Source organism: Acanthaster planci, linkage group LG10, assembly GCF_054643075.1.
Source record: "Acanthaster planci isolate LZ-2023a linkage group LG10, COTS_SCS, whole genome shotgun sequence".
In the NCBI taxonomy this organism is placed as follows: Eukaryota; Metazoa; Echinodermata; class Asteroidea; order Valvatida; family Acanthasteridae; genus Acanthaster; species Acanthaster planci.
The window spans coordinates 7,828,546-7,844,624 of NC_141786.1; the positions used below are offsets into that span (position 1 = coordinate 7,828,546).

General features: G+C 41.1%; 1 long non-coding RNA gene across 1 annotated transcript; it reads left to right on the forward strand.

Annotated features, from left to right (window-relative positions):
* Nucleotides 1-4,687: 4,687 nt before the first annotated feature.
* Nucleotides 4,688-12,836, forward strand: LOC110976817 (uncharacterized). The gene is made up of 4 exons (XR_002597860.2): nucleotides 4,688-4,842; nucleotides 5,941-6,124; nucleotides 7,172-7,258; nucleotides 11,928-12,836. It is a non-coding gene; the product is annotated as an uncharacterized LOC110976817 (long non-coding RNA).
* Nucleotides 12,837-16,079: the final 3,243 nt, after the last annotated feature.

Below are 16,079 nucleotides of genomic sequence, written 5' to 3' on the forward strand. Positions count from 1 at the left end.
GATATCAAAAATTAATACCCTTAAATTGCCCGAAAACATTAGACAAAATTGGGCACATGAACTCCATATGGAACTACGATATTGCATGGCCTTTTTAAAATGTAATTAGAGGAGAATTGTTCTTGCTGTCATTTCTTCCTACAGCACATACCCCCCCCCGAATTAACACCGCCCCTCAGAAAAACATGAATGCTAAGTCAAAAATCGCCAAGTTTTGCCAACTCCCCCCAAACAAACTTTACTCTCCTTCCCCGAAAATTTGGTTCCGAGAGCCTCCTTTAGTGAATATTAATGCGTTTGTGTCATTTTATCTCTCAAAGATGAAGTTAAACACTTTAATGAAGGTGCCTTCATCTAATTGGCCTATATGTTTCGTTTTTCTTAACTGTGGTTTGCCAGGTGAAGGGTGAATTTGGTCGAGCTTGACTTGTCAAGGTTAGTCGAGTCTTAATAAAAAGGTGCAATTCACACCTCACATCCCAGTCAAGGTGGGAGAGTGTGTCATTAAATTTGGCTTTAGAAACTCTTTCGAGTGCAGAAAGTGTGATAACGCAGCTGGCAGGGTCCGTCCACCGCCACAGAGGCTGGTGAATCAGCGGGATGGCGGGAAGTTTGTCTCGCTTACAGTTGAAATGTGCTGTGCAGTGGCGTAAATTTGTGCCAGATATTGGGGGGATGGGGAACTTGAAAAGCTATGAAAATTTGGAGACCTGGGGGTGACACTATGATTCTATATAGAGGTCGATGTTCAGGATATTCATGTAGGCCTACATGTAATGATGTATGACATATTCGTAGCTTTCTTACATTGTTTCTCCTTTTTGGAGTAATATTGAATGCATTTATTCATTGGAGGTCTGAACATTTCTTAACAATCCTCTTCATGTTTTGCTCACCCCAAAGAGGTGTGGGTGTGTTCGAGGGGGCGTATTCAAGAGCCCATTCCCCCCTTCCAAAAGTGTGTGGGGTAAATATACCCTAATCCCTCGGGATCTACGTCCATGGTAGAGTGCTTCTCAAACGGTGCTATATGCCAGCCCCCCGGCTTCTTAATTTTCTATAAAAATTAGTCATTTATTTGAAGCCTTTAAAAATAAAGCTCCCGTCTTAGACCATGTGGCGTATTTTCAGCGGGAGGCACCCCAGTGACATTTGATCTACGTAAAAGAAACAGTCCATATGATTTGGGTTTCTCCTTGACAACTTCGTGCATCCCTTGGGTACCCGTCAGACATTTCCCCCCCGGAGTAACATCACTTGTCTTAGACCAAGAACCTTGATACACTTCTACATGACACCCCTCTCCATGTGCGAATATTTCCAGAACCAGTAACAAGGCAACTATAAATATAACTTTTGCCCCTTTCGTCAGCTCAATGTTGAATACTGTTCATGCTTCTCCCAGGCAGTCAAATGGCGTAGGAAATAGCTAAAGAAAAAGTGGTCTGAAGCACCAAAGGTCTCTACTTTAACGTCAGAGCTATGTAATCCCCCATCTAGTTCAACCTTTTGTTCGTACATAAAAAAAAATCACAGATCAAAGTTTCCAGAAATCGATACGTTCAACAAAATGAAAAGAATGGTGTCTTTGGAAAGAGTATGGCTACTGGAAATTGGGAAGCCGAAGTCACGGGCAGTGTCCAAATTTCTTGGCTGTGGATTTAAGCATGGAACTATTAAAAAACACAAAGAGTTAGAATGAAGTCCCTGCAGACCGTAATTCCATTAACTGCCCCAGTCGGCTCCATAGGCAAAGCGCAGTTACCGGCCCCAGTGTTGAAGACCCTAGACATTCTTTGTACACAGTGATCAACATCTGAAGCAAACTGTGGGACAAGGAGAACCCCCCCGCCCTGTCTTTGAGTTGGTCATTGTTATACGGGTATCAGGAATTCTTTTTGGACAACTAGGGGAGAAGTGTTAAGTGACAATAGGCTGGAGTGTATATAGGGATTGGGCTTGTTGGGGGTACCCCTCTGTCCCATTTTGTGGCTGGTATAGTGATCGCCACCCCCAGGTAGTTGGTAACCCAGAGACTCGCTGTGGCATACTGGAGTAAACAAATGGTGGAAAAGATGCACGAAGGAGATGTGCAGTCTCTTCATTGGTCCTCAGAAATCAGCGAGTGATCCCCGCAGATGTGCTCAAAAATTCCGAATCGTCGATGGTTATTTGGCAAAAGTCGGACGTTTTTAAAGTGCGAGTCAGCTATGACATTTTACGTTTCTGGCCTCAGAGAACAAACACCCAAAATATGAACTGCGATATTTATGTCATAAGTCGCAATCCTAGTGGTTCCTACGGTCAAAAGAAGGTGGAAACATGCCGCAGGGATGCATTTGACAACGTGGCAAGGTTTCATGCCAGGAAGGACATCTTCCCATGTTTTTGTTTTGTTTTGTGTGTGTGTTTTCTTCTGGACCAGCTACAGCCTTTCAGTTTTTCTTGTCGCGTATTTTTTGGAGAATTTGTATTAGTTGGTAATTCTGTTTATTGTCGAGAGAGACGTTTTGGGGATGTATAGACGTAACCATACTTTCATTATCATTGGAATATCAGAGCAATCTCTAAAATTATCGAAATTTAAGTCCCCGATGACGGTGGTTTCCGTCTCATGGCGGCCATGTTGAACGTGCGAAAGTGTTACAAACAAACATGCAAGGTACCCACATATCTTTGCAAATGCAACTCCAAGCAGTCCTTATAGCCCGCAAATGGCGCGTAATTCGTTTTGTCCTTGCAGCACGTGCAGAGCTGGCGGTGGCTATCATTGACCCTTTTGATTTCTGCATGTGTCTACTCCTTGTGTTTAACAGCTCCATGATTTTAGTTATAGGCCTATACAAGTCTATGATAATGGTGGCAGCCACTTCCCACTGAGTCGTGTAGAAGTTATGCTGCTACCCTATCTAACTAGGCCGTATATGAGGATCAGTTCACTTTGAACATATAGAGAAAAAAGTCCGACCGTTATCGAATCAGTACCGAGAACCAAAGAAAATTGGCACAATTCGCCTGAGCAGTTTAATATAAATAGAGAGACTGTGTCAATTTCTGAACCCGTGGTTGTAAGGCTTTATCCGAAGGCTTATATCTCTCCGTAGTTTTTCTTTTGTTGTTGTTGTTGAAGGTCATTTTCTGACAATTTCTAGAACATTATAAATATAGCCAGCGCATATATGCATGTCAGACACATAATTAAACCGCAAATAACAGTGTTGAAGCAAAGACTTAACTCTCAATGCCAAGGCCCTTTAGTCTAAAATCACCACTAATACAGAACATGTTAAATCATAATGGTACCGGTAGCTAACACATTCCAATGGATAATTCGGAAACAAGGGATTGGCCATCTGGGATTTGTGTTAGCTGTTTTTTTAATCATAAAAGGGATATGACAATGTCGACTGGTACCAGATTGTATTTGCTGACTCCGTTCTGGATATGATACACGTCATTTAAAGGTCGCGATCACTGTTGCAGCGACATGGGTTGTCAAAGGTCCACTGGACCTGAACTTCTAACTTTCTCACTTGAGGCACAGTTTTCTTGAAAAATCAAAGCCAGACAAATTATCAATTGAAAAATCTGTCTTGCAGAATGATGCTAGGCCTATTGCATTTTCAGCAAGGCAAGAATGCTGTTTTTGGACTACTTACTGCGCAGACTCTTCTTAAGCAGACGAAGGGGTTAAAGTTAACTATACAGGTATGGCGGTTATCATTCCAAATCATTCCAAGACAGAATGCATAATGATAAAACCTGTTTACAGATTTCGACCATAGTGTGCGGAGGGTGGGATGACTTGTTTTATTTCCTAAAAATGACTGTCTCCAAATTCTTACCTAACAACAGATGGCGTGCCATTTTCAAAGTACCAATACTTTTACTTCGTAAAGAAATGGCAAAATATCGGGGCGGGGCGCAGCTCCCCCCTTACACCGATCCCCAGCTGGATACGTGACTGGTTGCTGCTGAAATGCTATTTGAATAACTTACCCACATTTGACCGGAAAAATTATGTTGTCAGCTCAGCGAGAATCCTTATTTTCCAGTCGAATTTTATTCTGAAGAGTTTGCAGGTAACTGCCAGATGGCTTGTGTGTGAAATTAATGAACGTCGATTTTAGATCCGTTTCCCTGATTCAAACTGACAATTGATCCAATTCACACTAATTATTATTTAATTCCACAATTCCTTCCTTTGATGCCGTGTCTAAGATACCATTGTCACGATGTCCTGCAATACCAGAGTATTTTACAAAGTTTTGTGGCAAATTTCTCTTTAATATTTCTTCAAGCAAAACAAATTTTCCGAAAAAAAGGGTAAGAGCACCAAAACGTCGATAGATATTAAAGCGCTGTTAACACCATTCTTGCTTGGAAACACTGATCAAGTAATAATATGTCACGCAATGAGTCATCTTGTCACGCACCACCGAGTTCTAGGGGCAAAAAAAGCCAAACTTAGGAATATGTAGCAATTTCATAACGCATAGATTGGCCAGCTTCGCAGCAGGTAAAGGCGTTAAAATAACTCTGATTGGATGGTTCAGCAAGGGCGATGGTTTGTAGATTGAAACGAAACAAAGAAAATTGACAGACTTTGGTGCGGGACATCAAGCCGGGTGCTCCCGGTCAAATTAAAGTATCGACTCGTGTCTTGCCTTGCGGTCGTTGCGGTCCGCTGCTGTTCTCGATGAAGCATGCAAGACTCCGAATGCTTATAAATCAGGGCCCGTTTTCAGCGTTGTGCACAATTTCTGGGGATTTGACATTCAGAATCTCTTGTCTTTGCAAACTTGAGCCACGAGTTTCACCACAGCCGAGAGTGCGTTGAAGGTAAGTGCTTCAGGGGCGCAGTTTGTTTTCTATTCTAATACAAGCTCTTTGAAAGCGACAGTTGCAAGACACACGAAAGAAACGGTGCATATACAAGCGGGACGTCGCGGGAACCTAATGTTGTTTATCAGATATGTGAGACAATCAGTTGATTTAACATTTAGTGAGGAGTCCGGTTCTTTGTGGGATTCACATACAGCTTAATTGTGATTTGATGGATTTTGGAATCTCTTCTCTCGACGCAAGTGACAGACTATGTCACACTGTTTATCTATAAGCATAATTAAGGATTAATAAACGAATCAGTGTTAAAAAAGCCGCGTTGCTGCACATTTTTGAAGCCAGCTCGTAACCAGAAAATGAAGACTTTGCTAGCCTTAAAAACTTTTTTGTTTTCTTTTGTGTTTTTTGTTTGTTTGTTTTTGTTCTATTTCGTTTTTGTTATTTTTTCATTCCGCGTGTTTCCGTGTTCAGTAAGTGTTACCACCGGACAAACGTGTGTTTGTGTATTGTTATTAACACTCAAACGTGTTTTTGTGTCTAAACGTATTGACACATCGGCACGTCTTTGTTTAAAGTTAAACATCACGATGGGTTTTGCTTTGGATTAACGCCACAACGCGTTCATGAAGTGTGTGAACAATTGATTTGGTGTTTTGTCAGATCAATGATTATTCTCAGCCAACAAACCTGATAATCAAATTCCTCCTTGATTATTGCATTCAATGTATTCTTTGTGCTGATATTAAGCAGTTTGCATTTGGGATCTGAAATGTATCCTGCCAAAAATCCTATATATTTGTCATCGACATCTGGCGTTTTCTTTGTTTCTTTTTTTTACATTTTGTCGGAAGGTAACAGAATTTAGACAAAACGCATGAACATTTTTGGTCTGTGCAATATAAGAGAAAATCCATGAAAAAACGACAATTGGGCACATTAACAAATGACTGTTGCCGGTATGATGTGCTAGATCTCTGCAGATGTCATCACTGGAGTCAAACCCTGCTATTAACTACCTATATAAACTTTGGTATGATAAGTGTGCGAAGTGGGACACGCAGTACAATGTTTTTGTTCCGTATGCAACGTGACCAGGTATCCAGCATGAGTGCAAAGTGTCTTCTAGCTCTGGCCCTTGTGGCGGCTCTGGTCGCTTTCGTCAGCCCGTTCTACATCAACGAGGACTTGGACGACGACGAAGGAGGTGCTGTGGAGGAGCTGGAGGCGCAGGCCTTGCCGCTGTTGCTGCAGAAGAGGGGCAGAGGAGTTCGCTACATCAGTAAGCCAGTTTCTACGTTTAATTGAATTTGCCATTCATTTTTTTTCTAAAAGTAAACTGTAGACGTTATTGGAGGAAGAGATCAGTGCTCAAAAATCTTATCTCATCCGCTTATTGCAGCATACTCATTCTGCAAAGAATTGAACGGCGTTTAGCAAGTGACATCCGCGCTCTGCATGTTTCACCTGATTTGGGCCTACTTATATGTTTCATTCTTATATATTAAAATCTTTGATTTTTTTTTTTTAATAAAGAGACGCTTTTCGGCTGAAATGATTTTTTTCCGTACCGGTTTGCCGCATTTAACTTCTGGGCAATTTCAATGGGTACTCTGCACTGCTTTGCGCATAGGGACCCGACGTGCAGCTGCAAACGTGCATATGGGAGGCGCCTTAAATATATTGCTGCTCTAAACCCGTGATTTTGAGGTTGGAAGTAAGTGGGGCAAGTTTAAAACACTCCCGCTAGAGAAAAATTCACATTGAGGAGACCACTAATATATATTCAACCCGCAACGGTGCACGCCTTCTCGCAGGATGCAAATTTAAATTCTGTGACGTCTTAGGAGGGTTAATATTGTACCTAATATTATATTTATATCTTATCTGTTTAGTCCTGAAGATTTTTTATGCATAACTGAATAGAAGTAAGTTGGCAGAGATGCACATTAATAACGTGTATCTCACCTCTTGGCATTGCTATCTATTGTGTAAACCTTCAATAACCGACCACAGCCAGGCTCCATTTCAAAATCCCAGGGTCAGATATATTTGTTTCTGGCAAAGGGATGATAGGCTCCTGAATACACCGCTGCAAGAACCCCCTCCCCTTGGAAATATTATTTCCCGGGGGAATTGTCTAAGATGCTTTCGGTTCTGTTAAAGGGCAATTCAAAATAAACTGGCCCCATTTTACTCGTATCACGAAATTAATCAACGTCTTAGGGGGAAGTCCCAACACACTAACAACCCTCTCCCCCCGCCTCTGAGACCCACGTGGAGTGGAGACGAACAATTAAACGTTGGATTCGAATTTCTCGTTTCACAGGATGTTTTGATGATTTTACTGGCGAGCCCTGCCAATGCGACAAGTCAAGATCCCGTAGCAAATTTGGCCGATGCCAGAAGTAGACAGGTCAGTGTGGCACTGAAAAAAATGCCGGGTGGAACTAGCCTGGTTTCCAATTCAAACAACTCCTGAAAATGTATCATATGTATAATATAAACTATCAGGCCAGTAGTCGTCACAGACGTGACGTAGTACATGATGCATGGCGTATAATCCGTTAGTTAGTTAATTTGTTTGTTTGTTTGTGTGTTTGTTTGTAACTCCAAAGGTGACCGTAAACGCAAAGGTGACAGCAGGCATTCAAAGTGCAGTATGAAAAGGTCTCATAAGTAGAGTTGTCAGCATTGCTAGGCATGTAAAGAAATAAGAGAAGTATTACGTAGTTCATACATTTTGGACTTTCCAAAGTCAGAGTCTCGTTGACAGCTGTCAACGAGAGTTGGCTCGGACACATAGGGACATTTTCAAAAAGGAAACAGGATGTATTCCTTCTGTTTTCGTCTTTTGACTCTCATTTATTCAGAAACGTTTGGTCTTGGACTAGACTGGTATGCAACATTTGTGGTATAAGTATTTCGCGTGGGTCACCAGCTGCTGGACATAATCCCTTTGTGCGTATTGTTGGGTATCAATGTGTGCAGAATTTTTGTGTATTCAGGCTTTACAATACGTTTTGACAGTATCAACATATGAAAAGCACTATTATTTGTTTTATTTGGCAACTTACGTTCAAGTGGTGTTAGTTCGTGTTTTCATGTCTAATAGCTTAGTGTGAAACCCAACATTTTAAGAAAACTATAACAGCTATCTTCATTCATTGGTCTAAGTGCCCAGATGTTAAGACTTTATGCGTGCACGCGTCACACCCGAACAAAATAGAAAAAAAAAAGAAAAAAATTAAATACCGTCCGTCTTGACCTAAAGGCCATGAGTGCGACACACCCACTTCCCTACCTGTGCTTCAATCACAGGTCCTTTCATTGACATACGTGACCCTTCGTACACATCTGCCATCCCCGTGGACAAAGACACATCATTTATTCAAACCCCCAAAAGCTCCTATAAATTGAAAAACTTAGGAGAAAAAAAAAACAATGCGAAGCCAACGTCCTTGCTGGATAAGCATAACAACTGTCATGGGTTGGCATATGCAGAGATGGTGACCAAAACGCCATTTAATAAAATATCTACGGTTGTGGTACTCAAAGCGAAGACTCAAAAATGAGCCTTGAAATTATATTATAGTTTCAAATTACGACGCACCTGTTGGTGCTAACCCAATTGGTGCCTACAGCTCGAAGTGGATTTGAGCAGCTCCTTCTACGACGCAACCTGCGTGCATTGTCAAACAAGTGAGACTTGTACTGTTGTCACGGAGTTGTGACGTGCTACAGTGACGTCGTTTGATCAGACCTTTTGGGGTGAGAGAACCACCCCCCTCATGTTTGTGTTCAGGAGTGTTACAGAGAGGCGGGCACATGCATATAATAAAGTATTACATTGCTACTCATGTAAATATAACAGTCCTTACACGATGTCAGCATTTTTATTTTCACTATAATTGTCTTCGATGCTTTTGTGTCTCAGAGAGGGGGTTATCCTCTAAACCACCCCTTCTAGATCTGCGCCTGCACTGCGTGCGGACTCCTTCACACAGCAGTCACGCAATCTTGTCCAAGATTTCACAACTTAATCTGTCAATTCCCCTTTCCTGTCACAATATGAAGATGCCTTGATCAGTCAAAAGCTTCGGCGGTTCGCATCGTTTGGCATCAATCAAACTTTCTCGCAATTGTGTTCCACCGCCAGAAAATAATTTGTAGCTACTTGCCTCTGGACAGCTGGAGCCCTCTTTATTAGTCCAGGGCTTATTAATCGTTGTTGTCGGCGAAGTTGATAAAACATATTGCATGCAAATATTTACAAAATTTGATGCATTCTAGTATTTGGCCGCAATCCAATCAATCAAATTTATTTTATAAACCGCTCATGCCATTCACCAAAATCATAACTGAGAATTACAACTACTTCTTTTCACGTTTGCATGTCATTTTAAAGCAAATTATTTTTATTACTTGTCACGCAAGCGCTTTAAACGTAATAACAAATTTATCTTCAGACGAACTTGATGCGCAATACAGATATACGGGCCTACGTGCTTCCTTTGAATTTACAGTAAATTAATAGATAATGCGTTTTGCCTTTAGCGTAAGAATAGTGCATTGGGTAGAGTTAAAATAGCACCGTCCATTGAATTATGACCAATCACAGCCATGGTTCACACTATACATACGTGCACAGAAGGCTGATATGCATGCATGCGCGTATGACGCGCGCGGCTGGAACACGCAGTGTTGCATTAAAGAGAGCACGTCGTCCCAGCAAACGTGTTCCCATGGGTACAATCTTGCTGCACCATGTTGGTTCCCACCATGTCTTGCGTGATCATAATCACTGGTAGTATATAACTTAAATATCCCACTATTTGGGATAGCCTTTCTAAATTGGGACTTAAATCACTGCGTCTACGTGTGACGCAGATTTACGCGTGTTTGGCGTGCTTTAGAATACGTGGGCATGAGCATGTAGCTTTTGAAATTGGCATTTGACCCAGTTTATTTTTATATATGCTCATCTTCAATTCATTCATTCGTTCGTTCTGCCGTTCGTTCGTAAGTTCGTTCGTACGTTCTTTTCTTCGTTCAATTTATTCAAAAGCCATGTAATAAACATGAAACGTGTCCTAGTCAATAAAAACACAGATCAAAATCCACAACAAGAAGTCACAGTTAGACCACTAAATTAAAATATAAAAAGAAAAATTCAATTAAAGATTGACAATTACACAGGCCGAATAAAACCATATTTACCTATACACCAAACTATAAGACACTAAAGCAATACCCCTAGACAAAAAATACCATCCTATTTAAAAACCTTGAAGTGGCGCTAACTTGAAAATATGTTGCTATTGTAATTTCTAATGGCCGTAGGGATGGAGGAATTCCTCAGCCTATCGGTGGTCAGCCTAAGTTGTCTGATCCTACCAGACCTGTTAAAAACAACACTGAGATGAAGCAGGTGATTGTTGTCAGACACAATGGTCAGGAATTTGTTCTAGCTCTACTACACAAAGTATCTAAATGCTCTCATAGGCTCTCATATGACAGCCCATGATACCACACAACACTACAGAATAATATAACAGATTGAATGACTGCCTGATAAAAGAGGTATAAAATATCATAATGAACATAGAATGATTTCATTCGCCTAAGGAAATACAGACGTTGGTTACACTTAGCACTGATTTTTCCCGTGTTACACTTCCAATTCAGTTTATCATCAATATAAACGCCCAAGTACTTGTGTTCAGAAAAAATATCAACATCGTCATTCATAATTTTTTAAAGCTCATGGTCACGTCTCCTTTGCCGAATATAAATTCTTTACATTTAGCAACATTGAGGGTAAGATAGTTGGCTTGCACCATGACACAAACTGATCAACATTGTCTCTGTATCCATTGACATCATTGTTACAGATTAATCCAACAAGACAGGTATCATCTGCGTATTTTACAGTAAAACAAGATTAGTCTGTACATAAATGTTATGGAGCAATTAAAGTAATAGCAGCATCCTCCACACGTCATCTTTCTCTATACGCAAATTGACATGGATTCATGATCGTCTTAGTTTGTGACAAAAGCATACCACTGATAATCTTCTCACAACACTTCATCGGAAAAGCTGCAAGTGCTATTGGTCTGTAATCAATCATAGCAATTGGTTTAGGTATTTTGGATATCCGAATGACAACAGAGGATTTCCAGAGTTTAAGAACAGCCTGAATGTCCAATGACCACTGAAATAACAAATAGCCACGCGCACGCAGCCCATGGAGTCTAGGTTGAGTCTGTAGTGCCCACGTGTGCAATGGGCGGGGCTTACTGGATCGGTGTATTAAATGTGAGATAGTGAAATGTATTAGGACGAAACGGCGGCCCCTTTAGATTAAAAAACAAAGGAACAAACAAACACCAACACGGAAATGGGAAAATCGTAAACACATCAGTGTTTCCTTTAATGCTGCATGAGCTAACATTGGGGCACTCTCTGAAATTGTTCTGCATAATTCTGTGAGCTTGAAGCAGGAACGAATATCCGCCCGGAGTTGGTCAAATCGTATATACGTGTTTTCATTTTAATGACCCAGTGTTTTTCCTACCGAAGGCACCAAAGGACCAACACAACTTACGACTTGATCTCACGTCTTATGAAAGGTCCACACATCAACTAGACATGCTCATTTAGTTAAAATAGCCACATGACTGGTTGTTGGTTGGCTGATACATTATTTTTATTAAGGGCCTACCTTTTGCCTCAAAATTTCTTTTCGCAGAATTAAAAGCCACTAAGAGGTTTTGTGTTCACACTATCTGCCTTTAGCAGAAGCACCCCCTCATCAGTTGAAAAGAGCGATGTTGGGGGAGAATATTCACTTGGTCGGTAGCGACGCGACCTCAACGCGTGCATTTCTCAGTCGTTCGTGAACAAGTGAAGTTTAGTTCCTATCAAAAGAACCTCCATTGCTGAAAAAAATTGCGCCCTCTCTTGGTCCCGCTCGGACCCATTTTTTCTTTGAATTAAACAAGAAACGGACCACTGATCTTTCACTGGGGTTTTCTGCTTAAAAGCTCCAATGATCTGTATTTTTTTCTCTCTTTTTCCAGATCCTGCTGGGCAACAGCCAAATAATGGTTCACCTGTTGGTTAGCAGCCAGCTACTGGTTCCCATGTTGGTCATACTCCCAGTAAAGAGCGGATCGTCCGGTTTCAAGAACAGATATCATGTAAAGCGTACTAAGCTCTAGCGATTTTTGTTGTCCATTTGTTAGACTTGTGAAGATAGTGTAGCCAAAACGCGGCCTCGATATCGAACAGAAATGTTTTGGACACGTCTTTGATATATTCATTGCTACAGTTTGAAGCAATTGTTAATGTGTAATTTGCATTTACTGTAAGGGGTCGTCTTCATACACACACCTGTTCACATGTGTGCGGGATTTGCCTGCATTTTAGATCCCCCACCACTCACTCATTCACCACCACGCATAAACATTCCACATTCCTCCATAGGCGTTGTGTACTATAGTCGCAGCAGGAAAATTAAAACAAACAGTGGGTGAATCGAGGAATAGTGTGTAATTAATTTCGCAAGAGAGTGTTTCCAAGTAAGTATTTAGTATGAGAAATTACAAGGATTACATGGGCACTTATTCGATTCTTTGCTCTTAATGTGCACGCTGACTTGCAACAACTCCATACGCATGGTTTACGCAATATTACAAACACCCAAATTACAAATAGGTGCATGATTACTTTATGAACGATCCATGCAAAGGGTAAGCCTGCTTGGCTGATATCTTTTCATTCGGTTAAGCGCCCTCTATCCTATGATAAAAGCACACTGGTACCCTTGTGTAATGTATGCAGTCGCGAATTATTGTAGGAACGTTTGAGGGCGTAGTGTCATGGAAGATCTCCATGAACTTCAACCAGCATCTGTAAGGTTTACCCCACTGCTTATAGTAAGGTATTACCAAGTGTCATCAGAATTTTAAAAAAGAAAAAAACAAAAACAAAGTTGAATGTTAGCGTCCTAAAAATAATTGTTAACCTGGTGCAAATTGTTTGCCACGTTAAAAGAAGTGTCAAGTAAAACCATATTTATTTAGTGATTGCCAGGAATTTGTCATGATGCAATGATGTAAAAAGCTCAATCTTATTTTAAAAGCTTGAAGCTGACGGAAGAGTGTTAATCCCGTTTAACAGTGGCATATTTTTGACTTGAAAATATCACCTTCTTTCCTCATGAATTTGTTCTGAATGCTTTTAAAAATTAAAAAATAAGAGATTCTACTGCAAAAAACCTGAATGAACTTTTTTTAATTGAGAAGTATATGATAGGAATATCCAGGCAATGTCACGTTCTGCCTTAACAGCTGTATCGTCTAATGGATTGGAAGACGACAGCGGCTATAGAGGGTTTGCATGGCTGCCATCTTGAAGGCCAAAGTGTGAAACCTCTATTCTATTTTTCTCGTGATGGAAATACGCAGAATTGTGGGAAGTGTACCGCCACGATCAGCGCATGCGTAAATGCAGAAATATGGCCAACTGGTCAAACTCAAACAGAGTCTACCCAATAAAAGCGCCATTCATTTGCTGGCTTCTCGTCATCTGGCATGTAATTCCACTTTTGGAGAAACGGAAAGTCGGTGTCAGAGGTTAAAACCGAAAATATAACCAGAAAAAATAAAATCGAAACGATTCATGCAAGATTCCAGCAACTTGAAACATACCAAAACCACCGCTCTCAAACATTTGCATCACAAGGATTAAAACAATGAGAATGATAAGATATGTAAAAACGTTCGCGTTTAGGCACCTTTCCACAGGCGCGTCAATACTTGCACCAAGCGTTGCGTATCCGTCAAAATCGCTCCCGGAGCTGGAGCGATTTTGACCAAACGCAACCCACACGCGTGTTATATTAATTGAGTCATTTTTTGTGTCGGTTAAAGTGAATAGCATGAACGCGTCGCATCTGCAACGCTACCCAAAAACGTAAATATGGAAAGCTGTCTTTAATAAGAATTGTAAACTTTCATGCAATCCGATGTCTTTCCCTTTGTACGCGCCTGAAGTCGCGAACATGTCCCTTGTTGTCACCGTTCTGTGGATGAAGTCTTCAGGGGCGGATACAGGATCTTTTTTCCAGAGGGGTCAGACCCGTCAGAATCATTACTATTGTTGTCATTTATTCGACCTCAACAACAAAACAACGAAGTTTGGAAAAACAAAAGCAACAGCAAAACACAAACAAACGAAACCAAAACCAAAAACACACAAGGTAAAAATACATACATACAAAGGCGTGCATACAAAGTAAACAGGCAATGTGCACAGAAAAGGGTTAGGTAGGGCAACCTGATAAGCACAGAACAGCCGGGATGTAATCAAAATGAGACGGGGAGCACACAGGTGTGAGAACCTGAAGTGGTCATTTACACCCCTCCCTTTCAGAAGAAAAGACAGGACAAAACGAGAAGGCTGATACTCTATGCAGGTCAGGGAAGACAAAAGTAAACTTAATCACTGTTGCTGGGAAGCAAGTCATCCCGTGCATAGTACTAGGAGAGAACAAAACAAACAACCAAACAAACCAACATGGGAACAGGGAGAGAGGAGAAGCAAATTTAAGGGAGTCTGAATTTTGTACAACACTGGCACCTCACATTGACAAAATATCCTGGTTGTGTCCTTTCTGTCTTGCTAGAGAGTGTATACATTGTCGCTGATAAACGTCACTGTCGTGATTTCTAATTACGCTGCACAGTGTGTTGAATGTGTCAAGCCCGAGGATGCACCAATGACTCACAGCGTCAAATCAACTTGATCAATAGCTTTAATGTTTTGTTCTTAGATTGGCCCAGTTTGTACCCCCACCAGTCACGATACTTAAATTAAACGAAACCCCTCCCCGGTAAAAAAGACAAATCGAGCTGTTCTTGTTTTATTTAAAACATCGCGAGGCAGAATTATGGACAGGTCTACTGGAGGGTCGCAAGAAATAGATCCTTGGGAGCAAGAAGGAGCAACTGTAGTCAACAAAAGATAGAGTTAAAAGAACTTTATAGAAAGGATTGCTTGACCGCTCAGAACCGTAGCTGGAATTATATGATAGAAATATTCAAGGCATGTCATGTTCTGTTACCCTCAAAATACAAGTACGATTATACCAAATATTGTAATCACAAGGGACAGAATCGCTACCCTCAAATAAGTTATTCTCTGCTTCATTCAAGCATTTTATATAATGACTATTGCAGCTGTTGGTTTTTTCTCTTTTTTTCATGCTCTTCGATAGTATAACTCCTAGCCTGGACGTGGCTAAAATTTTAGGTGGGAATGGAAACCAGGGGCCCAGAGGATCTCAAGTGCCAATTAAAGGAACGGTGAAATAAATCTCCACGGAAAGCCTGCCAACATTAATCGCCTGAAGTGAACTTTCTACGACAATTTGCAAAACGTATAGGTAGAAGCAAAATCTTATATAAACGCGGAAATAGGTGTTTAGAATGTGCATAATACAAACGGCTCAACTTGCGTTGTTATACATTCATCTCCTTCCAATCGTCCAATTTGCCAGAACAAGATGGTGAACAAATGGGTGATCCCGCCCTGGTCAATGGTAAAATGCATGTGAAACCCCTCCATTTGCCCTTTCTCTGCATTGTATTGTTGCTTGAACCTGTCGTAGTAATTGTGCTTATAGACAATGGCAAACCCAAAACCAATTTTACAAGGGGATCAGGCTCGTATGTAGGGAAGGGTGGCAGGAAATACAGAGTTTGTATATTATTATTTTATGTGCCTTCCATGGCTCCCTGAGGGGTGAGGCTATACATTTTTAACATGCTTTATAAAAGAAATTAACATGAGAATAGACCCCCATTGCCTTTCATTATTGAAAAAAATGGCTCTTTTGAGGATATATCCGCCCCCCCACCTGCCCTTGCAGTCCAGTCAGTCAGAGCGTCCAGGTGATATACCATCAGTCTCACCTCTTAGGGAAGGAGAAGCACTCATGCAATATATTAAAACCCATCGGAGCAACAAAGCGAGACCCACGCAACAGAAAGAGGGAAAAGGATGCAGGCAGTTTAACTATTATTTAGGGAGCACTGCGTTTCAGGACATGGGTAGGACTGGCATGGGACTATGCAGTCGTTTATAGAGTGTTGTGCGACCCCACTTGAAGACACGGTGATGGGCCATTTTACTTTAACAATAAAAGAGCCGGGGCGGATTCCCCCCCC